Source organism: Ornithodoros turicata, chromosome 1 (assembly GCF_037126465.1).
Source record: "Ornithodoros turicata isolate Travis chromosome 1, ASM3712646v1, whole genome shotgun sequence".
In the NCBI taxonomy this organism is placed as follows: Eukaryota; Metazoa; Arthropoda; class Arachnida; order Ixodida; family Argasidae; genus Ornithodoros; species Ornithodoros turicata.
Window position 1 is genome coordinate 99,851,485 of NC_088201.1, and position 27,200 is coordinate 99,878,684.

A 27,200-nucleotide genomic window follows, 5' to 3' on the forward strand; every position below is an offset into this window, starting at 1 on the left:
CGCAACGTAAACTTGATAGAAGTGGTCAGAAGTAATGGCAAAATCTCCTCAGAGATAATTAGGGTTGACCCTATAATGTTCAGATGAGTAAATATTTTAATACAATTTTGGTGTGCAGGTACATGTTAGGTGAAACACCCTGTATGCAAATGGCAACAAGATAGCCAGGCAACCTTGACTTAGGTGTCTTGATCTTTAGAATGTCCAGTGCAGATAACTGGACACAAGTGTAACACATTCACGCATACAAATGAAATCTAAAAATATGCAGATAGATGCGATGTCGATATTCCTGACAGGCCAAGTTATTATTTTTTATGTATTTGTATACAGAAGATGAAGAAATTTTTCTGTCCACTCGATTTCAAAATAATGTGAAGGATAATTTCGAGTGATTTAGCCAGAATAATAAACCCAAATTTTAGAGCTTCCTAACCATTACATATGAATGCAGGTATGGTATGCATGTAGCTCAAGACTGAAAATTTCACTTAAAACTTTTTCGATTATGCAAATGTAAGGATATCATGATTGCGTTAATGTTCTTTTTGATGTGTCAAGGTTTAAATTGCTAAAGCAATTTAGGGAGTAAAAATGTTCTACTTGTTTATGTACTTCAGAATGTTGCTTTAGCTGTGTAATAGTACATACTGCATTAGATTATGAACAGCAACCTTAAGTGCCAGCTGAGTCGAAAGTCCACAAACTACATTCACAAACGAAACTCTCAAATCAACAGATGAATGCTAACAACCTGTTTGGATGCTAACAACCTGTTTGGATGCCAGCAACAGCGATGGCAGGGATGCAGCTCAGCGTGTTCCTGGTAATGTCTCTGTTGCACACCTTTCACTATAAAATCCGTTCACACAGCAATCAGGCTTAAACTTCACGAAGACTGTTGTTCTTACATTAACCTGTAATAGCTCTGAGAGCACCGATGCGAGCAAGTCGGTTTGGATGGAACGTATGCAGGGCAGAACTACTGCACAGACAACCGGCTCTGCAGTTCCCTCCTGTCTTCTTTCCGCATGATGTCTACGTTTGATTGTAATAGCTGTTTGTGTCCTTATAATTCCCTCGTACGGTTCGTAACTGGAACCAGCTTGACTAGATCCAGATGCCCGCCAATTAATGGCTTTGTTTAGAGGAGGGGTGCCGAACTCATACATGTCCACGGGCCGCATACCGCAGCTTTGCCGTAGCCTCTCTCTGATATAGATCGCAAAACACAGAACTTAATGCAACATAAAACGCATGTATTGAGGTTATTTAGAGCTGCTCAATCAGAGGGTCATCAATCGTTTTTATTTGCTGTGTATGGAGGGGAAACTGCTTTTTTTTTTACTTATTGCATCAACATCGTGTGAAAGTGATTGTGCAGTTGCAATCTTAAGGACATCGTTGAGTTGTTTGTTTCTTAGTTGTGAGTGTAACTTTGGCATATTCAGGTTCAACACACAAAACACATTCTCGCAGACGTATGTTGGCACAGTTGTCTCGCGACGTAACCCCAGGAATTAGGGTAAAGTGGGGCTACTTGAAGACGGGGGCAAGTGAGGACAGTTTGGGTTTTTCACGTGGCATTTTCTTAGCAATATTTTTTTCTCGTCTGTGACACCATGATGAGCACAGCTGTGGTCTGGGCTTTGAAGTAACGTGTTGACGTTCTGCACGTGGCTTTTTAAAAACACGTGAAACGCTGTTTTGCAGATGTGGTCAAGGTAAGAGGGGCCTTTTTTTGTCCCATCTGTAACTTTCACGAGCATTGACTTCCAATTTGCTCATTTCTGCTCCTCGGCTAATAAAATATGACCTCACCGTTATGATGCTGTGTCACTGCCCTGTGTTTCCATGTGCACTACTCGTGGCTGACTGTTTCGGCTGGCCCAAACAAAAGACGAAATTTAAACCCGGCATTAATTTTTTGATGTCCTCAACTTACCCATAGGATGGGTAAATCAAAGAGTGATATTAAACGGTAGGAACAACTTATTTATTTACACATGGTAAACAAGACTTTCGTGCACGAGTCTGCACTTCTTCAGGTTACAAAAATATAAACATGGTACAGGCACATATATACAGTTGAAGGGGGAGTTCTGGCATGAGAGGGTAACAGGTTGATGGAAAGGATGCAAACACAGATAAAAATCAAAAGAACATAAATACAAAAGCAGGGGTATCAGAAGCGAAACATAACGCGAGCCCAAGGGCTTATACACAGGAAACGAGAACACTTGTTGGAGACGTTCGAGGAATTAAGGATAAAAAGGGGGCGTTATGGCGACGGAATGAGGACACAGGTGCGGAGTACAAAGGTGACCAGTGAACCGTGAGAAAGTGAAGACGGAGGTGGTCTCAGGAGAGAGACAAACGAAGAAAATGTGGAAATTGGAGAGTTGTGTGTGTGTGTGTTTATCATTATCTTTTTTTATTTGAAAAATTATATTTACGGGTTCAATAATTGTAGTGGGCCTGCGTGGATGTTCAAACCATGAGGCTTCAGAGACTGGAATTTTGCAATTAAAAAGGATTCGCGATTTTTGCGCTTCATGTCACTGTTATAACCCGATTCAAGGATAACGATTTTGAGGTCTGTACCTAAAGCGTGTCCAGGAAGGTTAAAATGTGTAGAAACTGGTGTAGGATGGTTATTAACAATATCTGATTTATGGCCGTAAAACCTTTCCCTCATGGTGTTCGAGGTTTCTCCAATATATTGAATACAACATTTAGTGCACATAATGAGGTAACATACGTTAAAAGAGTTGCAGTGCAATCCCTGTCGGATTTCGAAAATAAAAGAGTTTGAGGCGCTCGAGATAAATGTACATGTAAATGTACATGGGCTAATGAAATGACATGTTTGGCAGCGTTTGTTACCACAAGGGGAACACCCAGGATTTGGTCGGGATAGACGGGATGAAACTAGTAAGTTACGAATGTTACGTGATCGACGGAATGTGATATTGGGGGGAGCAGGAAAAATTATTTTAAGTTTTTCGTCGCTGTGAAGTATGTTGAGATGGCGGGTGAAGATGGACCTTGCGCCACTCAGTGCTTTGTTATAGGCGGTAACGAAGGATAAAGGGTTTTGTTGCTGCCGCGGTTCATGTGAAAGTAATTTATCCCGATCTAGAGATTTGCACGCGGAGAGAGCATTGCTTATAAGGTTGGGAGGGTAGTTTCGTTTTCTAAAATCGTTGGACATTTCTTCAGCGCATGCCTCAAAATCTTCTGGGTTAGAGCATATGCGTTTTAGACGTGTGAATTGACCAAAGGGGATGTTCCTTTTCTGAGTATTAGGATGGTAGCTGTTAAAATGAAGGTACTGGCGTTTGTCAGTGGGTTTCTTGTATAGATTCGTGACCAGCTTACCAGACTGTATAGAGACAGTCACGTCTAGAAAATTCAATGATGCGTGGGAAAGATTACACGTGAACTTGATGGCCTGATGTACGGAGTTAAAATGCTCGAAAAACGCAATTAGGGATGGTTCATCACCCGACCACACGATGAAAATGTCGTCAATGTACCTTAAGAAGACTAAAGGTTTGATCGGGAAGGATGCTAATGTTTTTTCTTCGAATTGCCCCATAAAAAGATTCGCATAGTTGGGAGACACGCGTGACCCCATTGCTGCACCTTGAATTTGGACAAAATGTTTTTCGTTAAATATAAAGTTGTTGTACATGAGCACAAGCTCAAGGAGCGAGAGGACAGCTGATGTCTGGAGAACTTCAGACGGGAAAGATTCAAGAGAAACTTTCACCGCATCGAGACCCTCATCGTGTGGTATGTTTGTATAAAGGGATGTAACATCCATAGTAGCCAAGATGACGTTGCTCAAATCGCTGTTCTGCTTATTAATCGAATCGACTTTGAGGAGAAAGTCATTGGTGTCTTTTACGTAAGAGGGCAGAAGCGGAGGAACGTGTTTGATACAATGGTCTAAAAGGAGAGAAATGTTTTCGGTGGGTGTGTTTATTCCTGACATTATAGGCCTGCCGGGGTTATTTTTCTTGTGTACCTTAATACATCCCTCTCTCGGCAATCCTAATCTCGGCATATGACCCGCCGTCCAGACAAACTATCTTATTGTTTGTCCTCTGACATTTAATATGATATGTAGTGGCATTGTACACGACCCCTTTGGCGACCATTCGCTCGTAAGCAGTGGATGATGAAGGCGATACTGTCCTTGCATTTTTTTAATATGTTAACGGTCTCGAGCCCTACACCTTTCCCAAGTGCCCGTGCAGATGAAAAACTTTCAAATCCTGTTGCAGCAAATAGTTCTGAAACGGTTCAGCATAATTAAAGCGGCCACTGAAATAGGGCACCGGTAGGTCCAAAACTGAAAACACTTTTTTTTTTGCAATGTGAGTCAAACAATGAAAACTGAAGGACACTGACGACTTGCAATAGAGGAGCTCTATTTCGCACGCAAACATAAGAATGAGCCTAGAAAAGAAAAAAAAAGACTGCCGAGGCAGTTTCTATGCTGGGTCAGTGCAGGTTGAATTTACATTGTGAAACCATCCAACTGCCATTCGAAAACAAGAATAGTTCAATGCTGGATTCGAGCTGGAAATGGGATGCATCCTTGTGGGATCCTTGTGGGATGTTCCAGCGACTATGCCAGATAGTGTTAGATTCCTGGCTGTGAAGATAAGCTGGGCTTATATAAAGCGAAAAAAAAAGGAAAAAGGAAAATAACTGTCGAAATTAATTGCACAATGTGTACATATTAAATTATGCTCAAATACAATAAAACATATTGATGAAATAATAAAATAAACGAAATAAGAATAATAATTCTAGTAATTCATCAATAAATACGATAATAAAATAAATAAAGACCGAAACGTGTGCAAAGTTATGCACACAACTCCGCGTTCCTGACTAGGTTACAAAAAACTGATTGTGCACTGCGACAGCTTTACCCTGCGACGCTTCAGCTTTGCCAGTCTGTCGAAACGAAACTACAACCATAATGCTCTCGTCGTCGTATGCGACCGAGCGCCATCTGCATCAAATCAGAATATGTTTTGAACTTGGAAACGTCTGTTGGCGTGTAGGATCTAAGATGCAGTCTGGTAAATTAGATTGTGCTTCCTGCCCTTCAGCTCCGCCGACTGTAAAAAAATCTGTTCGTCTTTGCATTTGTGTAGTGAGGGCCTCCGTCACACATTTTGTTCCTGAACCCGTGCACGAGCTCTGTTAGCACAAAGGTAAGCAGCATGTTTCGGACGCTTGATCCTCAACTCTCAAGCGAACCAAGAGGTGTTCTAGTGACCCGATATTTATCCATAGTTCTCTGAAGTGCCTTCACGATGTGCCATCATCCCGCTTGCACTAGACGGACTTACTTTGTTGAACAATTAGATGAGAAGGTGCTACTGGATAAGTGACGTTCGTGATTTCTCATATGCATGTATCAGATTTTGCCTGCTTCAAATATTCAAATTGTATCACACGTTATCTCCTTATAGTGTTGTCGCTGTTGCTGTATGTACACTGGATATTTGTAGTATATCTGTTTTCATACCTGTTAGTGTGGATCAACTTTGGATCAGAAATTAATGAAGCAGAGTGACGTTTTCATTGTTTTAGCTTCCTTTTTCATGCACCTTTCTTTCTTTTAAACGAGTTCGCATAGATAGTGTCTTCATTTGCAGCCAAACTGTCTCACATTCTTACAATAAATCTTCCAATTTATTGCTCATTGTCACTTCATAATTTTCTCGGCATATTTCAACCTTTTCAGCTTCCTCGTGCAACAGCTTTCTTGAATCAGTTGCTTCAACGAGATCTGATGTAAGTTTTCAGTAAGGATACCCTATATACATGGGTGAACTTAGAAAAGTAAGCAACCTTTCCATTCTGAGGGCTTTCAAGAGCTATATTCTCTGAAGTTCTTTGGTGGTTTCGAAAAAGAGCTTCGTGGCGTCATCATTCTTCTGCTAATGATGATTATTGTTTGTTTCTTGCAAACATACAGGGTGTTCCTTTTTATTCGCTACAACATTTTTATTAAAAACTAGTAGAGCAAAATGGATGCCATTTCTCAGTTGAGTTATATGGCCAGGCGAACATTCGCTCGAAGAAAATCATGCAACTATATGATCACGAAATACCTAAAGTTCATTAGCTTTTTAATTAGGGGACTTCTCGCAAAGGCAAAATAACAGAACGGGATCTATTCGGCGTCGAAAGTGTGCGTTGAAATATCTGTCGCGGAACTTCGCTATGCAATTGTATCTATCACTAAATAATTCACCATAGTCACTATTTCTAGTGCGCATCTGTAAAGGTACACGGCAAATCAGATTATGACACCCAAGCTGGGATATATGTGCTGTAATGTATACCATACCATATGTAATGCCTTGATCAAATAAAGCAAATAAAGTTGAAGTCACATTGAGTCTAATTCATTGTTGCAGGAAATCATTTATAGTCATTGGAAAGCTGCGCACATCTAATGTGAATATAGCACAAAAAACTCACTGGCAAATAGAAATGGAGGCCTGCTCCAATGAGAAATCTGCCACTGTGGCTCATCGGTTCAATGAGACGTGAGGGGGATATTTAATGATCTTTCAACCACAACTTCTCATTGCATCTCATTCACACTTACTGTGATTTCTCATTGAGACTCATTGAATATTGCACCATTTTCAATATTATTTTTGTCCCAAATCATCTATTGGGAATGAGAATTTTCCTGGTCACTGAATGAGATTTGTGTACATGGTGTGTACTAGGTTCAATGAGATTTTCAGAGGATATTCAGTGAGACTGTTTCCAGCAGGATAGGTGGGGGTCGGGCCCTCCCTAGCCCCCTCGTGGCTAGGCCACTGATGCTGACACTGCGAGAGCACAGAGTTGTCTTCCAAGAAATGGACAAATGACTGCATGGAATATGCTCAAATACTTTACAAGTTGTAGCTGTTAATGAGACCGGACGATAACTTGACAATAGTTGCCTTATGTCATACGACAAGACTTACTGTTGCGTACAGGGTGTCTGTCTTGTGTCTCGAGGTTCTGTTCTGGGTGCTTCTCCGATAGATTTTTCCTGGACAATCACTAAAATAGCACAGAACAAAGGATGTCATCGAAATATAGTGCTCCTCCACTGACACAGAAACACATTTTTACGATGAAAGATGAAAGTCACTGAAAAGGTTAGTCAGCTGTAGGGAACGAACCCACATCTTCTGGATTGCCGGTCCAGGGCTCTACCAATTGAGCTGTCCCAATCTGTCCCTTCTATGTTGTTCCAGCCTCAGAACTTCAGTTTATCTCTTGTTTATCTCACATGTTTAATCTCTCAAAGTGAAGAGCAACGGCCGCTACTAAGTAGCACTTGCAGATACTTTGCTTTTCTCTTGAAGCTACTTATTAGAAGCTTTAAAGTTTGTGCCGAACTTCGTTTACTTACCGACATGCACAGTGGAAACGGATGGTTGGATGGATACTGCGGTGAGTGATTGCAGCCCTGCCCTGCGGCTCCGGCTTCTCTCACTTTGGAACGGGAAAGGGGGGAAACGACGACTCGCGCGCCCCTACAACGTTCCAAAAGTAGCAGACGACGGCGACGGCCGCATCAAACCACTGATCTCTATGTATAAAGGCTGGATAGCGCATGGGAGAGGGGCTCGTGGGGGAGAGGCGTGCCTTCGGGCCGCCATGTTGGAGTGCCCTAAAGTGCTGTGTGTGCCCATAGAAAACAATGGGAGGCAACAGAGATTGTGAGTATTTATTGCGCTGCTAGCATTGATCGTTGTTTGTCATCACACAATTTTGTAAGGTACCAGTATACTGATGTATCCTAACAGTGTTTCACAGGTGTCCTGCTGTTCGATTCGTAATTACGTTATGTTTTGCATTCCGAAACTAGACCATCACTGCAGTGCAGCGCTGGGTATTGTACTACAGCACGTTTCCCAGCCAATATTTCAATAAGAGACGACTTGAGGTTAACAACAACCTTGTATATAATATCCCGTACTGCGTTCTGGACAAAAATTGTTCCATAAAGAACGGTCCGGGAAAAGATATACTCGCATGGCAGAAAGAGATCGTTCTGTAGAATCACAGCCGTTGTTTTAGCCGTGTATGCGTTTAGTATGATTTATATCAAGCATCGCCTTAGAAAGAGTCTTTTAGTAAACGACAGCGGTGCTTTGCCTCGCAAATATGGACACACCGAAGCAGCCCAAATAATTACTTCACGCAATTAGATCACACTCGTTAGGACAGTTAATCAGCTAGTGATGTAAGCTTAATCAATTAAGTTACTACTTCGAAAGTGGTAACACCTCCTTGAGACACAGGACTTATCTCTTTTTCAAGTACAGCCCTTCTATGTTTGTTTGCTTCTTCATTTGTTCTGATTATTTGCAGGCGCGGTTGTGCCAAACTGCATGTCCTTCTCCAGCACACACATGCTTTTGTTGAATACAACTGCAGCGTGAGAAAAGCTGCTTGGGGACGGGGTCCTGCTATCCAGTGCTGACTTTGTCATGCTTGTTATGTGGAGCGTGTTCCAAACAATGCAGCTCCACGTATGGTCTTCAAATTGCAACAGGACTATTTGGAGGTTGAAACAGTTGTGATTTTGTCATTTTGGCCCTCGTGTACCCAGTCTGTGAAACGCAAACAAAAAAGTCTAACACGATATGCTTGTAATGAAGATCACAGATGATGAGTAAAGAGAATATACGAGTTCAAGTTTATTCAATATTTTATATCATTCATTATATTATTCAACATTTTATGTCAAGTTTATACAACATCAAGTTTATTCAAGTTCAAGATTTATTTCTTGCACTTATGCGTTTCAGGATACAATGAACGTGCAGGGAGGACGCAAAAGGCTACATTTATTGTTTTGTGAACTTGCTACAATGGCAATATATATTTTAGGAATGACAATGGTCAGGTACGCTCTCTAAATTTGTAGCACTCAATTTTAGGTTGGAATGAGCAATGAATAGCAACTTCCCCACTGATATTTTCTCATATATGCTAAATTTTAAATTTAATGTGATCGAATATGTGATAATATAATAATAATATATAAGAATATAATATGTGATAAATGAATGTGATCAACAGTAGATGTAAACAACATGAGTAGCCTGAGAAGTGCATTCTCAATAAATAATTGTCTTCTTATAGCGTATATGTGCATGCCTATTAACTGAAACAATTATCACAGTTCCCTGACAAGTTTTAATTTCTGAGAGTGTACTGTAGAGGCTGCTTAGATCTACAACAGTTCATACAAGGTATTATATACTGTGAATGCCTTTAAAAATCCCGTGTGACACATATCCCTTTACTTTCTGGAGGTGCTGTGGTAGTCAAAGTTTGCGGGCATTATGCAGGTTCTGCACCCATTTCTTGAGTATGTCGAGGCAGCTGTGAAGTAACCTGCATTGATGATGATTACTCCAACTTTTATGGTGCATCGACAACAAAGGAAATAATACATCAGAACATTGGTTTGGGTGCAACCAGTTAAAAATGAATATGTTGTTTAATAAATGCATTGGACAAATGTTAAAACATCAGTTTAAAACATGGTTTACAATCCCTGTATCTTCTAATAATTAAAAAGATTAAAAACTACTCTAAAGAGAATATGGGGAACTCTTCTAAAAAGAATTATAATCTCTAATTATTATATTGCTGGGTGAACGAGCCTAAAGTTTAAGGTGTGTTTCTGATGTGAACATGTAAGAAAATATGCAAAACTGAGAGAGGCTAACCACAGTGCGTGCACTGAGGTTGTTCCTTCCTGTAAAGTAGAAACCAGTGGATGAGGAACGTGATACTTACCTGTACACCCAGCCGTATCACACTGCACAGATTATTCACTTGGCAGCCCTCATGACGAAACCTGTATTGAGAGACCACTTTTGCCTTAAAACTGCTACAAATAGCACGACACGGTACAAATTATTACTATCGTAACAAGCTGACGATACAGCTCAGACACAAAGGCGTTATTCAAGTCGCGCCACACCACCGTTACGTAGGATTCTTTGTCACAAATCAAACCAAGGCACAAAATAATACCAATACATGAAAAAATGTGACAATCGTGGTCTTATTATGACGTAATACCGAACTTGTGCGCCAAGGTAATTCAAAGAAATGAATGTGGCACTTGCTTCCGCAGAGAACACCGTATACCATGCTAGCAATGCATGCAAAAAAGCGCTCGAGTGCTCGCACATATATTGATGACAACACTACCTGTGTAGTGTAACATGTTCTTTCAAGCATATTATGCACTCAAACTGTATTTGCCGCCGGGTAAAATGCAAGTGTGCTCGATTGAACGTCGGAAGAGCGATCAAGCAACCTGCATCCAGTGCTCGTTTTGGGCAAAAAAACACTTCATAATGGTCAAATAAATGTACAGATTGGACGCCTATTTATTCCTTGATGAAGAGTGACTCACCTGTATAAGTTTAGGCCCTGTAACCTTGCCAGTACGGTTGGTACGACCGTAATTGCAAGAAGTTGCCATGATCGCTGCGGCGGCTGTTGTGGGCACCGTAAGATGGCGGCCGGTTTCTTCACGCTCGCGCTCCCTCCGCGATCCAGCCTTTTACAATCGAGATCAGTGCATCAAACTCGTGTTGTTGTTGTTGTTGCTCCTCAAGCGGGATGGCGCGGGAAACTCGTGTATTTCTGCACGAGGAAAGCTTCGCCTACTGTGCAACAAGGCCACTGGTTTCTTTGCATATTCAACATAAGGGGAGTGTGAAACTGCTCCAGGCGCAAATTAAACGCTTAACAATTATTCGGTTTTTGTGCTAAAAGCAAGAAATTCGCCTGAAACACACAGAACGGCGGCATTCCTTTCGACGCAACGTGAAGCGTGAAGCGACGTGAAGTTTGTTGGCTTTGAGGCCGACAAGTTCGTTTTAACAAGTGTCATCGCTTTAGATTTGTGTTGTGGCGGCTTGCATTCACCTCATATAGGGTAAGGGTGCCGAAGTGGTTGGCCTTATGCGGACGGCGAGGCTCCAGAGCAAAAAAACATAAAAAAGATAATAATAATAAATAAATAAAATAAAATATTCGGCCCAAGCTTCATGAACGGTCTGCAGGAGTACAGAGCCCGGGCTCTGTACGTGTGCAGTTTATCTTGTGTTAATTAGTGCTAGAAAACTGTTGTCACTGACCTCAGCCGATGACTACCCCAAGAACACACACGGTCCTCAGGATGTCCCCACAGTGTCATCGTGTCCTCGTCCTTCGATGTCTGTCCCCAGAGCGTCCTGAGGATGACACTCGAGGATTGTCCGTGAAGAGTCATTCAGGTACGTCCTGTGCCCGCCCCTAGGGGATGCTAGACGGACGGGAATATTACTTTATTTTCAGTTTACCTGCTAAGACTCCCCAAATATTGAGTGACACATTTGTTTTCATTTTCGGGCCAATCCTAGGGGTTGAATGAGATGTTTCAGAAAAAAGAAAAAGAAAGAAAACATTTCTCCACCAAAAAGGGTGACTGTCCATGACATGGAGCATTTATCGCGGAAAAGGCAAACGCGCGATTCTGACGCACTGTTTCTGACTTTCGAATGCCATACTCGTATGCCTCAAACCAACAGCAGTAAGAAACATGGATTTCGCTGTAAGGGAGAGTTGATACTTCAAGCAATTCCCCGCTTCATTATTGTTTGTTTCTGTAATTGAATTAAACTCTGACAGCTCACCGTTTGTGTTGAGTTGGAGGCTAGCAAGACTATCGGATTCACAGAAGGTCGCGTAACAAGTAATAATTAGTATCTGTTTTCTTTTCGGAAAGGAGGTGCGGTACCTTCCGAAGTGAATTTCTCGGACTTTGTCACTAGGTGTGCCTGGCAAGGTTTTCTTGTTGATTTTTTATATTTCTCCTCTTGCTTTTTATTGAGCCCTGCTCATTGTCCATTGGGGAAAGACAAATGGACACTAATCAGTGAAACAGAATGTAGTGGTCTCCGACAAAAACAAATACGGTACAGTGAAAGAAATCTAGAGTTTGTCCCGGAAATGCCATCACACTGTCCGAAAATTGTCATTCAGGATGGCCAGTGAACATTCTGAGTATAGTGTGGGGACGCGGTATAGCGCCAAAGTGACACATTGAGGACTATTTGAGGTTCAGATTTGACCCTCGTGAAGACGTCACCCCGTCCGTGAATGGTGCGCTTAGGCTATCCCAAGGATGTCAATGTGTTCTTGGGGTAGATCCCTGACGAGCGGGACCGCCCATGACAACGGCGAAGACGACAAAAGTAACACAAAGACAGCCAGGGAACATAGAAATTCCAGCCTTTAATCATAATCAACCTTTAATCAAGTGATAAAAGTTGAAAGGCTGACGTTCCCCGTTTGTCGGACAGTGCCTTACATAACCTTTCCTCTTTTTCTCTTTCTAATAAACGTACCCCACCCTCTGTCTGTCTGTCTGTCTCTGTGTTGCTTTCCTCGTCTTCGCTGCTGAGTCTTTAAACCTGTCCCTACATATGATTTTTACTCGATTAATATTCCTGGGCAAAATTTCTTAGCAAACAAATTTTTCAACTCAACATGAACGCTATTTTCCGGTGGTTAGGCAAAGATTTTGCAGTTGTTCTCGCTCATACTTTCAACGCCGATGAACTGCATCTTCAGTAGAAGCGGAGTCGTAAGGGCATTTGAAACAATGAATAACAGGATGTACCGCTTTTATTGTTCATAAACGTCAACACAAAAAAAGATGCAGGGGACAACTACTCAATCCGTGTCTGTGACCAACAGTAGAAAAATACTAGCATCCAGCGAACATTATCATAAGCGAACAAGTGCAGTGAATGATATCGGTTTTAGGTCACATATTGAATGGCGTGTAGATTTCATTCTTCATTGACAAATGAAAACAAGAAAAACATATGCCTCCCGATTTCAACAAATCAGGAGAGCGAATGTGTCATTAGGCCCCTGTACTTTTGGCAGCACAAGCACCTGCGGGACTATTTCCTCCTCACACTCTCCCAAGCAGGGTTGACAGATTGGGCTAAAACCGCCAAATTGGGCTACTTTTTGTGACAGTTGGCGGGGTGTTTTTCATCTTGGCTGTTGCGCTAAAGTTTGAGGAGGGTGACTGGAGCGCCACTCTGACCCCTACCGTCGGAATGCTACAACACGCGGCCGCTCACGCCTTGTATGCATAACAGATAGCAACGGGTAGGACGAGTCAAAGATTTCGCCGGGTTTTTTTTTTGTTCCGAAATCGAGCTCTACTCGACTTGAATCGAACTCTATTAAAAATTGTCGTACGCATAGGTGGGCATTTTGGTGAAACCTCACTCGCCCTCACCCTCACCGCCCTCAGAAGCACATGCCCTCACTCGCTCTCACCCTCACGGCCCTCATGGGCACATGCCCTCACTCGCCCTCACCCTCACGGCTCTCACGGGCACATGCCCTCACTCGCCCTCACCCCCACGGCACTCGCAAACGCCTCACCCATTAGGGTCTTACGTGTCTTAAGGTCTCCCGTGAGGGCACTCACGAGGTTGTGCCCCTCATGAGACCTCCTGTGAGTGCACTCATGAGGTTTGAGAAGTGCCAGGTCTGTGTGAGTGAAGTCACTGGTGAGGCCGTGAGGCCTGAGGGGTGTGAGGTCAGTATGAGGGCATTCAGAAATGGGGTCAACTGACGCATACTAGACGTGCGCAAATTATGAAGGCATTGACAACATGGTTCCAGCGACACAACTACAGGTTGTGTGCACTTTAAAGGGATGGTGTGCACGTATTTAGCAATTTCGTCTACGTCGCGCTGGGAACACAGCAAAGCGTCCTGAGCTGACTGATTACTTTGTGATATGGTTCCAGTGACCCAACTACCGGCAGGGTGCACTTTACGGGGCTGGTGTGCTCGTTTTTAGCAATTTCGTCTACGTCGCGCTGGGAACAAAGCGTCCTGATCTGACTGTTTACTTGGTGATATGGTTCCAGCGACCCAACTACCGGCAGGGTTCACTTTAAAGTGGGTGCACTTTGCTAAAAACGGGCACACCATCCCTTCGAAGTGCACCCTGCCAGTAGTTGGGTAGCTGGAACCATATCACGAAGTAATCAGTCAGCTCAGGAGGCTTTGTTGTGTTCCCAGCGCGACGTAGACGAAATTGCTAAAAACCGGCACACCAGCCCTTTAAAGTGCACCCTGCCGGTAGTTGGGTCGCTGGAACCATATCACCAAGTAAACAGTCAGCTCAGGGCGCTTTGCAGTGTTCCCAACGCGACTTAGACGAAATTGCTAAGAACGGGCACACCAGCCCTTTAAAGTGCACCCTGCCGGTAGCAGGGTCGCTTGAACCATATCACCAAGTAAACAGTCAGCTCAGGACGCTTTGCTGTGTTCTCAACTTCGACTTAGACGAAATTGCTAAAAACGTGCACACCAGCCCTTCCCTGCCGGTAGCTGGGTCGCTGGAACCATATCACTAGTGCCTTCATAATTTGCCCACGTCTGGTAAGCTTCATTTGACCTCATTTCTGAATGCACTCATACTGACCTCACACCCCTCAGGCCTCACCAGTGACTTCACTCACACAGACCTGGCGCCCCTCAGACCTCATGAGTGCACTCACAGCAGACTTCCTGAGGGTAAGAACCTCATGAGTGTACTCACGGATGACCTGGTCGCTGGCTTGCCCTCACTCACCTTCACCTCAAAGGCGTGAGGTGAGGGAGAGGGGCACTCATGAGGGCCCTCATGAGTGAGTTCGCCCAGCTATGGTCGTACGGTGCCATAGCAGCAAGAAGGTAGCTCTTGCCCGCCCAACAAATGTCCCCGACTGGCAGCGCTATTCCGGCTCCTGGCGATATGCAGGCGGCGGTATTTTTGTTGTACTCAAGGGCAAGCTAATTCTTCAAACATGAAGCCCTGAAATAATTATTCCTCACTACTGCCGTCGTTTACCATTTTCAGTCATAGACTTGTATTGCGGCTGTGTAATATCCAAGTATAATTATTGCAGTAGACAAATATCGGCATCTGTTCTAATGAAATAGAACACAAAAACTTTGACCATATATACATTTTGTTTTCTTGTATTTGCTTTGCATTTTTCTGCTTTTTATACTAAAAGTCTACTGTGCAGCCGATGCCTCGGATAATTGTCGCTGTGTGACAGTAGCATCCCGAGTCTAGGGACGACGAAAACAGACACACACAGACAGAGTTTGGACACATCTGTATGTGTCTGTTTTCGTCGTCCCTAGTCTCCGGGTCTTACAGTCATGAATTACATTCACCAGCTCACTTGTTTTAAGCAATTATTTCATTGGGTCACCGTCACCAGAAACCCCATATATATATAACTTTTTGTTGTCTATAACTTTTTGTTAAATATGCGTACGGAACCAAAGCTTGTGCACATATACAGGGGTTATATTGTATATGTATATATATATATATATATATATATATATACTAATAGCTGATTCCAAATTTAAATAGTCGAGAAGTTTGCTCAAGCTGCATGACTGTGCCCGAAAACGCTTCGAAATCATCGGTACTTCGTTGCCCAATAGCTGTTTATTCTGTGTTCATGGTATATATAGAGTCCTGAACATTCCGCACGCGGAGAACATAATCAGAGGTCCCAGGTGTAAAGGATTGAGTTGTGTTTGCATGACCATTATGAGAATTTGTATGAGAGAAGTGTGTTATATTTGTCCAAATTGTAACATCTGGCATCATCCGCCCACGTCTGGTGTTGTTGGGGGATGTTTGCTCATTTGCGACGAGGGTTGACCTGACTGGTAATGTCAGTGGGGAAAGGGAATGGCATCGCTGCAGGTGCAGGGGAGCTGGGGTCCTCCAGGCAACTCGATCCGTCGCGACGGCCATAAATCTGGGTTCTGGCGCCGGAGGCATGCACTGACCGAAGTTAGGTCGTGCACGGGTTGACACCTCGAAACGTTGGTCGTAAATTGCGTGGAGAGAGTGTGCAATCGGGCGGTTCTGGTCTGGACAAGTATTTAAACTGGGCCAACCACGAGTTGTAACCCTTTGAACCCAGGCCGCCCGATTGGAAGCCTTCAGCGGGGGTTGTGGCCCTATCTGTCACCCTTTTAAGCGGCCGCAGCGACGGAGAGAGGACTGGGAGCCGGACTTCGGAACATGTAACATCCAGTCCAGTGTGTAAATCTTGTAAATATACCTATGTACCATAGTCTCCAGTGAATAAAGCCCGTATCACCGTCATCTGAGTCGGACTTTAATCAGTGCCTACCGAGCAGATTCCGAACCATCCCTTCATCGAACTTGGAGCGGCGGAGAAAGATTTGAACACTTCGTGCGCATCGTCATCGCTCATCCGTCCCCCGCCACTCGGGACGAGAAGAACGGACAACAACAACTTCGAGTTCGAGTTTTACTCCAGGAAAGAGCGACTATTTGGGTGTTGAATCATAAATCAGTATGCGTTTCATTTAGATGTCGTGTTATTATTGTTCAACTATCTTCAATTAATAACGGCGAACGTTTTGTTAAGTCCCCATTGAATTCGATAAGCACCCTGAGAATTAATCTTTGCCTTGTTCTTGTTAAAATTTTTCTCAGAATGATATTTATACTTTGGCACCCCCAATGCACCAGAGAAGCACACTAAACACTCTAACAAACAGCGTCATTCGCGACATACATGCGTTCTGCATATGTACATCGTGCTGCACATTGTACACGTGTTTCAGCAACTTTCTTTTAAGGAATTTGTCGATCCTTTTGACTTTTTCTATCCGTAAAGCAGATGATAAACGATAATGCCACACCACCACACCAACTTAGCCAGCGTAGACTGAGTGTCGTCTGCTAGGGAGCGGCCGCGTATGTTCAGGTTCAGGTTCAGGTTGTGCCTTTCCCCTTTAAATCGGGGCAGGTCTCCTCAATGGATCCACTGGCACTAAAAAATAATAAAGCAACAATAAAATAGGGCACTGGTCAGTTTTGGTATGGTGGTCGTCGATGGGATTGACGCAGGAGGCTTCTTGTCTGTTTCTCCCACTGATCTCGATTGTAAAAGGTTTAGGTTTAGGTTTAGGTTGTGCCTTGTCCCCTTTGAGTCGGGGCAGTTTCCCTGTCAGGATCCACCGGCACTAAAATAAAAGGAAGAAAAAAAAATACAAATGGTTTAGAGTCGCTAAGTTGGTCCGTTGTGTTGTTTTGCGCGAAGAGCACTCGCTGTTAGTCTGTCCCAGTTCGTCAGGTGTCGCCTTGTGGTCTCCACGATGTCACTGGCACTGCCGTCGTCTGGTGGAGTCGTTAAGCCAAGCGCTGTTGCGATGTCTGCTCCCTCAGGTCTGGTGGCCATTGTGGCTGGACATCTAAATAAGACATGTCCGATGTCTTCTTCTTCCTCGCCGCACAGGATGCACGTTGTCTCGTTGTGGCGGAATAGCTGGGCCAATCTTTGCCTTGTCAGGGGTGCGCCCGTCCTGGTCTGGAATAATAAGCCGCTTTGGCGGTCTCCTCTGTAGGCGTTGAACGGGGCCGGTGTACTTTTGTAGCTGTTGTAGAGAGCTAGGCTTTGTTTCTTTGTAGTGCGCTGGTTCCAGTCTTCATTTTCAATTTTCTTCATCTCTTTGTTTATGCACCGATTCCATTCAATTGAGTTTTTCGTTGTCTGACGGCGGGTGCCTCTGCTATATTTGGAGTCTATTCGGCCAATGCGTTTCACCCATTCTGTTCTGATGCCAGTGTATCTTACGTGTTCAAAGAGTCGTCTCGCATACCTGCCTTCTGGTAGATGGATGAGTCTTCCTAGGTAACGTGTCTTTGACCGCGCATCTCGGTACTCGAATCTAGACCACCCTATCTCTCCCTCAATGGCTGTGTTGGCGGTGGCCATGTTTCCTCTGAGGATCCACTTTCCAATTTCTCTTTGCTGCCGTTCAAGCGCCTTTATGGTAGTTGTGCTGTAGCAGAGGGCTTCATTCGCATATGTTGCAGCCGGTACAGCTACAGTTTTCCATAGGAGTTTCCCAACTGAGTATGGGTTATAGGAGTGTCGAGCAAGATGCCATATATGACCTTTCTTCCTGTTCGTATTAGCAATAATTGATTTTTCGTATTTTTCCAAGTAGTCTGGCTGGTTTTGCAGGAGTACACCTAGATATTTGTATTCATTTGTGTGGGTGATCACGAAATTTTGAAGGGAAAAAGTCTCGCTGCTGGCGCTGTTCCTTCCTATCTTCATCCATTGTGTTTTCTCCTTGCTAAATTTCATTCCGTTAAGCTCTGCCGTCTTTGTGCATAGGTTCAACAGGTGTTGTAGATCTTGTGACGTCCTCGCTAGGGGCACGATATCGTCGGCAAAAGCGAGGGCGGGGAGGTGCGTTGTCGTTTGTAGGCCTTTCGTATCGTATGTATTGCGACTCCTTTGCCGCTCAATTCTAATTCTTGCAGTAGTTCGTTAAGGAATACGTTAAACAGCGTCGGTGACATTGGGCATCCCTGTTTTAGGCCTACGATCTGCTTAACTTCGCCTGACTGATATTCTTCTAATTGGTATGTGCAGTAGCAGTCCGAATACAAATTTCGTATCAATTGTACCATTCCTTCTTGGAGTCCAGTGTGCCGTAGTTTCTGCCAAAGTGTTCCGTGTGGTACGGCATCGTAGGCTTTTTCAAGATCCAGGAACGCTAGGTATAAATCGTTTCCTGTCTTCTGCGTGAGTTCCATAAGTTGAGTGATGATGAATAAATTATCACTTCCTCGCCTGTTTCGGCGGAAGCCATTCTGGGCTTCACTTAGGGAGTGCTCGTATGCTTTATTCAGGCGATCGTTGATGATGCTGGCGAAGAGCTTTGCTGTATTGTTTTGCAATGTGATTGGCCGGTATGAGTTTAGGTCATCCATTGATTTCCCGTGGCCCTTGTGGATTAGTCTGACGACGCTTTTCTTCCAACTTTCGGGGATTTCCTTTGTTTGTAGTATGTTGTTGAATATTTTTCTCAGGACTGTTTTGGTATGCGGCCCGAGAGCTTTAAGGAATTCGTTCGGGATTCCGTCTGGACCAGTCGCTTTTCCTTTCATTAGTTTCTTGACGTGTCTTTCAAATTCCTGCTCCTCTATGGGTTCCACGCGGTCATCGTTGTAATTTGGGGGCTGTTCCCCTGTTTCGTGTGGGCTCGTCCTCTTGTGGATAGCTTCTTGTTGTTCCTTGAAGAAGTCAGTCATATATTGCTCAAGCTCGTTTTTGGTTCGAAGTAGTTTCCCGCTTTGGCGGTCGTGTAATTTGACTTCCACGTTCGGCGCTTCGTTACGGTTGTCGATGTTCTTCACGTATTTCCAAAAATTTTGGCCGCTTCGTCTTCCCGCTGAGCATATGTTTTATTCTACCGTTTTGTAGTACTGCTCTATTTTTTTTCCTATCAGCCGTTTGGTTTCTGCCTGTTGGTTTTGATACGCACGTTTTTCATCTTGGTCGTCCGCTTTTTTCTTTATTGCTTCTCTCCATTTACGGCACAACCTTTTTCTCTCTCTTATTGCATCTGTAACTTCTTTGTCGCACCATGGCTTCCGCTTGCTCTTTCGTATGCTACCCCTTGACTTGCCGACAAAAGAAATCGCTGGCTTTTCCATTTCTTGAAGGAAGGTCTCGTAATCTGGTTGTTCTTCTCTTGCCGTAAGGGCTTCTTCAAACTTTGTAGCAAATATCTGGATATTATCTTCGTTTCCCGTCTTCCACCGTGCTTTTTTCCTGCGCTTTAAATCGCCGCCGTAGTTCTTTTTCAAAAGGCTGGATCGCGGATAGGGAGCGCGAGCGTGAAGAAACCGGCCGCCATCTTACGGTGCCCACAACAGCCGCCGCAGCGATCATGGCAACTTCTTGCAATTACGGTCGTACCAACCGTACTGGCAAGGTTACAGGGCCTAAACTTATACAGGTGAGTCACTCTTCATCAAGGAATAAGTAGGCGTCCATTCTGTACATTTATTTGACCATTATAAAGTGTTTTTTTGCCCAAAACGAGCACTCGATGCAGGTTGCTTGATCGCTCTTCCGACGTTCAATCGAGCACACTTGCATTTTACCCGGCGGCAAATACAGTTTGAGTGCATAATATGCTTGAAAGGACATGTTACACTACACAGGTAGTGTTGTCATCGATATATGTGTGAACACTCGAGCGCTTTTTTGCATGCATTGCTAGCATGGTACACGGTGGTGTTCTCTGCGGAAGCAAGTGCCACATCCATTTCTTTGAATTACCTTCGCGCACAAGCTCGGTATTACGTCATAATAAGACCACGACTATCACATTTTTTCATGTATTGGTATTGTTTTGTGCCTTGGTTTGATTTGTGACAAAGAATCCTACGTAAGGGTGGTGTGGCGCGATTTGAATAACGCCTTTGTGTCTGAGCTGTATCGTCAGCTTGTTACGATAGTAATAATTTGTAGCATGTCGTGCTATTTGTAGCAGTTTTAAGGTAAAAGTGGTCTCTCAATACAGGTTTCGTCATGAGGGCTGCCCAGTGAATAATCTGTGCAGTGTGATACGGCTGGGTGTACAGGTAAGTATCACGTTCCTCATCCACTGGTTTCTACTTTACAGGAAGGAACAACCTCAGTGCACGCACTGTGGTTAGCCTCTCTCAGTTTTGCATATTTTCTTACATGTTCACATCAGAAACACACCTTACACTTTAGGCTCCTTCACCCAGCAATATAATAATTAGAGATTATAATTCTTTTTAGAAGAGTTCCCCATATTCTTTTTAGAATAGTTTTTAATCTTTTTAATTATTAGAAGATACAGGGATTGTAAACCATGTTTTAAACTGATGTTTTAACATTTGTCCAATGCATTTATTAAACAACATATTCATTTTTAACTGGTTGCACCCAAACCAATGTTCTGATGTATTATTTCCTTTCTTGTCGATGCACCATAAAAGTTGGAATAATCATCATCAATGCAGGTTACTTCACAGCTGCCTCGACATACTCAAGAAATGGGTGCAGAACCTGCGTAATGCCCGCAAACTTTTACTACCACAGCATCTCCAAAAAGTAAAGGGATATGTGTCACATGGGATTTTTAAAGGCATTCACAGTATATAATACCTTGTATGAACTGTTGTAGATCTAAGCAGCTTCTACAGTACACTCTCAGAAATTAAAACTTGTCAGGGAACTGTGATAATTGTTTCAGTTAATAGGCATGCACATATACGCTATAAGAAGACAACTATTTATTGAGAATGCACTTCTCTGGCTACTCATGTTGTTTACATCTACTGTTGATCACATTCATTTATCACGTATTATATTCTTATATATTATTATTATTATATTATCACATATTCGATCACATCAAATTTAAAATTTAGCATATATGAGAAAGTATCAGTGGGGAAGTTGCTATTCATTGCTCATTCCAACCTAAAATTGAGTGCTACAAATTTAGAGAGCGTACCTGACCATTGTCATTCCTAAAATATATATTGCCATTGTAGCAATGTCACAAAACAATAAATGTAGCCTTTTGCGACCTTCCTGCACGTTCATTGTATCCTGAAACGCATAAGTGCAAGAAATAAATCTTGAAGTTGAATAAATTTGATGTTGTATAAACTTGACATAAAATGTTGAATAATATAATGAATGATACAAAATATTGAATAAACTTGAACTCGTATATTCTCTTTACTCATCATCAGTGATCTTCATTACAAAAGCATATCGTGTTAGACTTTTTTGTTTGCGTTTCACAGACTGGGTACACGAGGGCCAAAATGACAAAATCACAACTGTTTCAACCTCCAAATAGTCCTGTTGCAATTTGAAGACCATACATGGAGCTGCATTTTTTGGAACATGCTCCACATAACAAGCATGACAAAGTCAGCACTGGATAGCAGGACCCCGTCCCCAAGCAGCTTTTCTCACGCTGCAGTTGTATTCAACAAAAGCATGTGAGTGCTGGAGAAGGACATTCAGTTTGGCACAACCGCGCCTGCAAATAATCCGAGCAAATAAAGGAAGAAGCAAACAAACATAGAAGGGCTGTACTTAAAAAAGAGATAAGTCCTGTGTCTCAAGGAGGTGTTACCACTTTCTAAGTAACTTAATTGATTAAGCTTACATCACTACCTGATTAACTTGTCCTAACGAGCGTGATCTAATGGCGTGAAGTATTTAGGGCTGCTTCGGTGTGTCCATATTTGCGAGGCAAAGCACCGCTGTCGTTTACTAAAAGACTGTTTCTGCCATGATGCTTGATATAAATCATACTAAACCCATACACGACTAAGACAACGGCTGTGATTCTACAGTACGATCTCTTTCTGCCATGCGAGTATATATATCATCCCGGACCGTTCTTTATGGAACAATTTTTGTCCACAACGCAGCACGGGATATTACATACATGGTTGTTGTTAACCTCACATCGTTTCTTATTGAAATATTGGCTGGGAAACGTACTGTAGTACAATCACCAGCGCTGCACTGCCGTGACGGTCTAGTTTCGGAATGCAAAACATAACGTAATTAAGAATCGAACGACAGGACACCTGTGAAACACTGTTAGGATACATCAGTATACTGGCACCTTACAAAATTGTGTGATGACAAACAACGATCAACGCCTGCAGCGCAATAAATACTCACAATCTCCGTTGCCTCCCATTGTTTTCTATGGGCGCACACTGCGTTTTAGGGCCTCCCAACATGGCGGCCCGAATGCACGCCTCTCCCCCACGAGCCCCTCTCCCATGCGCGATCCAGCCTTTATACATAGGGCGTTTATGTTTAATCGCCCGGAGGCGCTCGGAGCGGATATGTCGTCACAGATCTGGCTCGAGAGCGTATGAGAATTGGCTCAGATCCGCCCGCTTTGTGTTTGGATATTCGCTCAGAGTCACCTCCGAGGCAGCTCGCTTCGCTCGGAGCTTGGAGGGCGAGCTCGCAGATCCTTCCCACAATTCCTGAGCTAGAAGATGGCGGTTATTTTGAAATTTTGAGATGGCTTTCATCCAGACAATCTAGACCGCCGTACCACACGAACCAGTTGTGGAATTAGTGCTTGAAAATGCAAAACTCTCTGACAGATGTCGAGAAACTTTATGTACAGGCTTTGATGCAGAGTTTGCAGCCAGCGTCGTGATGGACGAACGCGCGAGTGGCCCCGCGTGAACGGCAAGCAAATCGGTCGTCGTCGTCTTCCACACACTACGTGCAACATGGAATGAAACATGAAATGATGTACAAAAAGAAAAAAGAAGGAACACAAAATCAGAAAAACTGACAGAAGCGAAACCTTCAAGCCACGAAGGCATAAACGGTGCCCTACGACGAACACCAACGGAAGCAGACGACACAGCAATAGATACTGCGCAAGCGCAAAGCCGTTTTCGCTCGGTCGTGTATGGAATTTAATTTTCTCCTCGCTTTACACCTGACCGATCGATTTCCGGTTCGGTGACGCACTTCCGCTCAGCTCGGGCTCTGCTCCGAGCGAATAAACATAAACGCCCATAGAGATCAGTGGTTTCTCCCAGTTGGTGAGGTGGCGCTTCGTTCCTTCGATGATGTTGCCGATGTCGCTCTCGTCCGTTCTGTTTGTGGGAGTGTTGAGTCCAAGTGCGGTGGCGACGTCTTCGCACTCTGGGCGGGTGTTTCTGGTAGCTGTGCATCGAAACATGACGTGCTCTAGATCTTCTTGTTCCTCGCCGCATAGGATGCATTTTTGGTCGTTCTGGGGTCCGAACAGCTCTGCCAGCCGTTTACGTGTCAGGAGGGCGCCAGTCCTTGCTTGAAATATCAGACCGCTTTGGTGGTCGCCGTTGTGGTAGGCTGAGGGCGATGGTTCTTCCTTGTGTTGAAGGAATAATTTCATGCTCTGTTTTTTGCTTGTTCGTTGTCTCCAGTAGTCCTTTTCGATTTGGCTCATTTCCTTGTGTATCGTCTTGTTCCATTCTGTCGCGGTTTTTGCTTTGTGTCGGCTTGTTCCCTTACTGTATTTGGAGTCGATACGTCCCATTCGTTTTGTCCATTCCGTTTTCACGCCTTTGTATCGAATATGGTGGAATATTTTCTTTGCTATTCTGTTTGGAGGCAGATGAATAAGACTTCCCAGATATCGTGTTTTGGACCTTGCCTCTCGGTACTCGAAAGTAGACCAGCCGATCTCTCCGTCTATTGCTGCATTCGCTGTGGCCAGGTTTCCGCCCAACATCCACTTCCCTATTTCTCTCTGTTGGCGTTCCAATGCTGCCATAGTTGCAGAGTCGTAGCATAGGGCCTTGCTTGCGTATGTTGCCTGTGGAACTGCTACGGTTTTCCAAAGAATTCTCCCTACGACGTATGTATTGTAGGCAGTGGCGTAGCCACGGGGGGGGGGGGGGGCTAGGGGGGGCTCGAGCCCCCCCTACCTGCCACGGACCTACCCACACAAATCGTGCAAATCCGAGAACATAATATATATGTGTGTGAGGGGGGGGGGACCAGTGTGACGATCGCGAAAGTTCTTGCAGTTCATGGCGTCTATCTAAGAAGCACTCTTGAATGGTTTTCAAAGTATGAGCTTTTCAAAATACTTCCAATCTCGTGACACCACCTCATTGGTCATGACAGCCTATACATGCAATCGTACTGTGAACGTCTAAATCAACTATTTTCGTTCCTTTTTTTTAATCCTCAGTTTGCAGTGTGCACAAGTATGTGTGTGTTGTCGACACAGGATCAGCGGGGGGGGGGGGGGGCGAGTTTTCGTATCGAGCCCCCCCTACCTTGGAGGTCTGGCTACGCCACTGATTGTAGGAGTGCCGGGCCAAGTGCCATGTGTGGCCTTTCTTTTTGTTTGTAGCGGTGATCAAATTCTTTTTTTGGCTTTCCAGGTAGTCTGTGTTGTTTTCGAGGAGTACGCCGAGGTATTTGTACTGGTCAGTTTTAGTGGTCTCGAAATTTTGTATTGTGAAGGTCGGTTCGCTTGTGTTGTTGGTGTTGCCCTTCCCGATCTTCATCCATTTTGTTTTTTCCCTACTAAATTTCATCCCTTTCAATGTCGCTTCTTCTGTGCATATATTCAGCAGGTCCTGGAGGTCATTCGGCGATTTTGCAAGGAGCAGGACGTCATCCGCGAAAGCGATGACAGGGATGCTTGTTGTCTCTTGGTTGCCTCTTGTGTCCACTGTTGTTATCTCTATTCCTTTGTTGCTGGCTTCTAACTTTTCCAGTAGCTCGTTCAGGAACAAGTTGAACAGGGTGGGCGAGAGTGGGCATCCTTGTTTCAGACCGATCCGTTGGTTGATTTCCTTCGATTTGAAGTCTTCTAGGTGGTATGTGGTGGTGCAGTCCGTGTACATGTTTCGCACCAGTTTGAGCACCTCCGTGGGTAGGCCCATTTTTTGTAGTGTCGCACATAATGGTGCGGTGTGGAACCGCCTCATATGCCTTCTCCAAGTCTAGGAAAGCTAGGTACATGTCCTCTCCTGTCTTTAGCGTCAGTTCGATGAGTTGGGTGATTATAAATAAATTGTCGCTTCCTCGTCTGTCTTTCCTGAACCCATTTTGGCTTTCGTTTAGTGCGCCGTCATATGTTCTCGCTATTCTGTCACTGATGATTGCTGAGAATAGTTTGGCTATGTTGCTTTGTAGAGTGATTGGGCGATATGAGTTTAGTTCGTCTTTAGGCTTGCCTTGCCCTTTGTATAGGAGTTTGACTGTGCTGCGCTTCCATTCTTCGGGAATTACTTGCGTCTCTATAGGATGGTGTTAAATACTTCTCGCAGGACTTCCTTCGATTGTGGCTCTAAGGCCTTCAGAAATTCGTTTGGGATCCCGTCTGGGCCAGTTGCCTTTCCCTTTGCTAGTTTCTTTATATGTCTCGTTAGTTCCACATCTGTTATTGGGTAGAGTATCTCGACCTGTCTCGTTTGGGGTGGGCCGGGTGGCTGTTGGTCACCTCCTTGGTTGCTCAGGCTTGTTCTTCTCAGGAGATCTTTCTGCTGCTGCTCATAGAAGTTAGTCATGAATTTTTCGATCTCGCTTCTTGATCTGAGCATTTCTCGCCTCTCAGGGTTATAAATTTCAATCTTTGTTATTGCCTGCTCCTCCTGGTGTGTCATATTCTCTATGTATTTCCAGAATTTCTTCCCATTTTTTCTCCCTGCTGTCATTATATCCTCCTCTATGTTGGCGTGGTATTGTCGTACTTTTGTGGCTGTTAGTTGCTTAGTTCGACTCTGTTGGTCTTCGTAGGCTTGTTTTTCCACTTGGCTGTCTGCATTTTTCTTTGCTGTTCGTCGCCATATTTTGCATAGCCTTTTCCTGTCGGCTATCGCGTCCGCTACCTCCTCATCAACCATGGCTTCTGACCGTTTCTGGTTGGCCTCCCCGTGTTTTTCCTAGTGTCTGTGTTGCTGCGGCTTCCATTTGATATATGAAGTTCCCGTAGTCTGAACTCTCTGTTTCCTTTACTTTTTCCTCGAAATTTGCGGCGAAGCCCCGGATGTCCTCTTCGTTCCTTGTCTTCCATCTTTGTTCCTGTTTGCGGCCGTGGTGGTTCCGCTGGGCCGTTCTGTTGCTCATCGTAGTTGCTATTTTGATCCTGTTGTGGTCGCTCCCACAACTCAATTCCTGGTCCTCGTCAATGTGGACTTCTTGGATAGTGAAGGGGGCTCGCAGCAATCGCTGGCAGCATAGCGCATAATCTATAGCATAATATATAGCATAGCGCATAAGAGACATGTACAAGATACTCAAAAATGTATTTAAGATAAGATAATAAATACTAACGTTAGAATGTAATTAAGATAGAGTATAAATACATGAAAATGAAAGTAATTAAGATAGAGTACGAAATACTGGAAAAAGTATTTGAAATACAATTAAGATACCATTTATCCTTGAACGCAAAAAGTCATCGGACTGGTCAATGCGGCAAGTCGCCGCTATGTGACATGAATCACCTAAACCCCGCGCACTACGCTAGCCGATGCCCTATCCGCTAGCGTAGTGCGCGGGGTTTAGGTGATTCATGTCACATAGCGGCGACTTGCCGCATTGACCAGTGACCGGTGACTACGCTAGCCGCCGCTGTGTGATAGGAGTCATCTAAACACAAGTCCCAAAAAGATGACAAAGAGATACCACATAACTCCACTATATATGTGA

The 27,200-nt window shown here is 43.9% G+C and overlaps 1 long non-coding RNA gene across 1 annotated transcript in view; it reads left to right on the forward strand.

Moving 5' to 3' along the window:
* Positions 1–19,840: 19,840 nt before the first annotated feature.
* LOC135367076 (uncharacterized) overlaps positions 19,841–27,200 on the forward strand; it is a 146,385-nt gene continuing 139,025 nt past the window's right edge. Inside the window, exon 1 of the long non-coding RNA XR_010414350.1 lies at positions 19,841–19,962. This is a non-coding gene — a long non-coding RNA (uncharacterized LOC135367076). The remainder of the gene's footprint in view (positions 19,963–27,200) is intronic.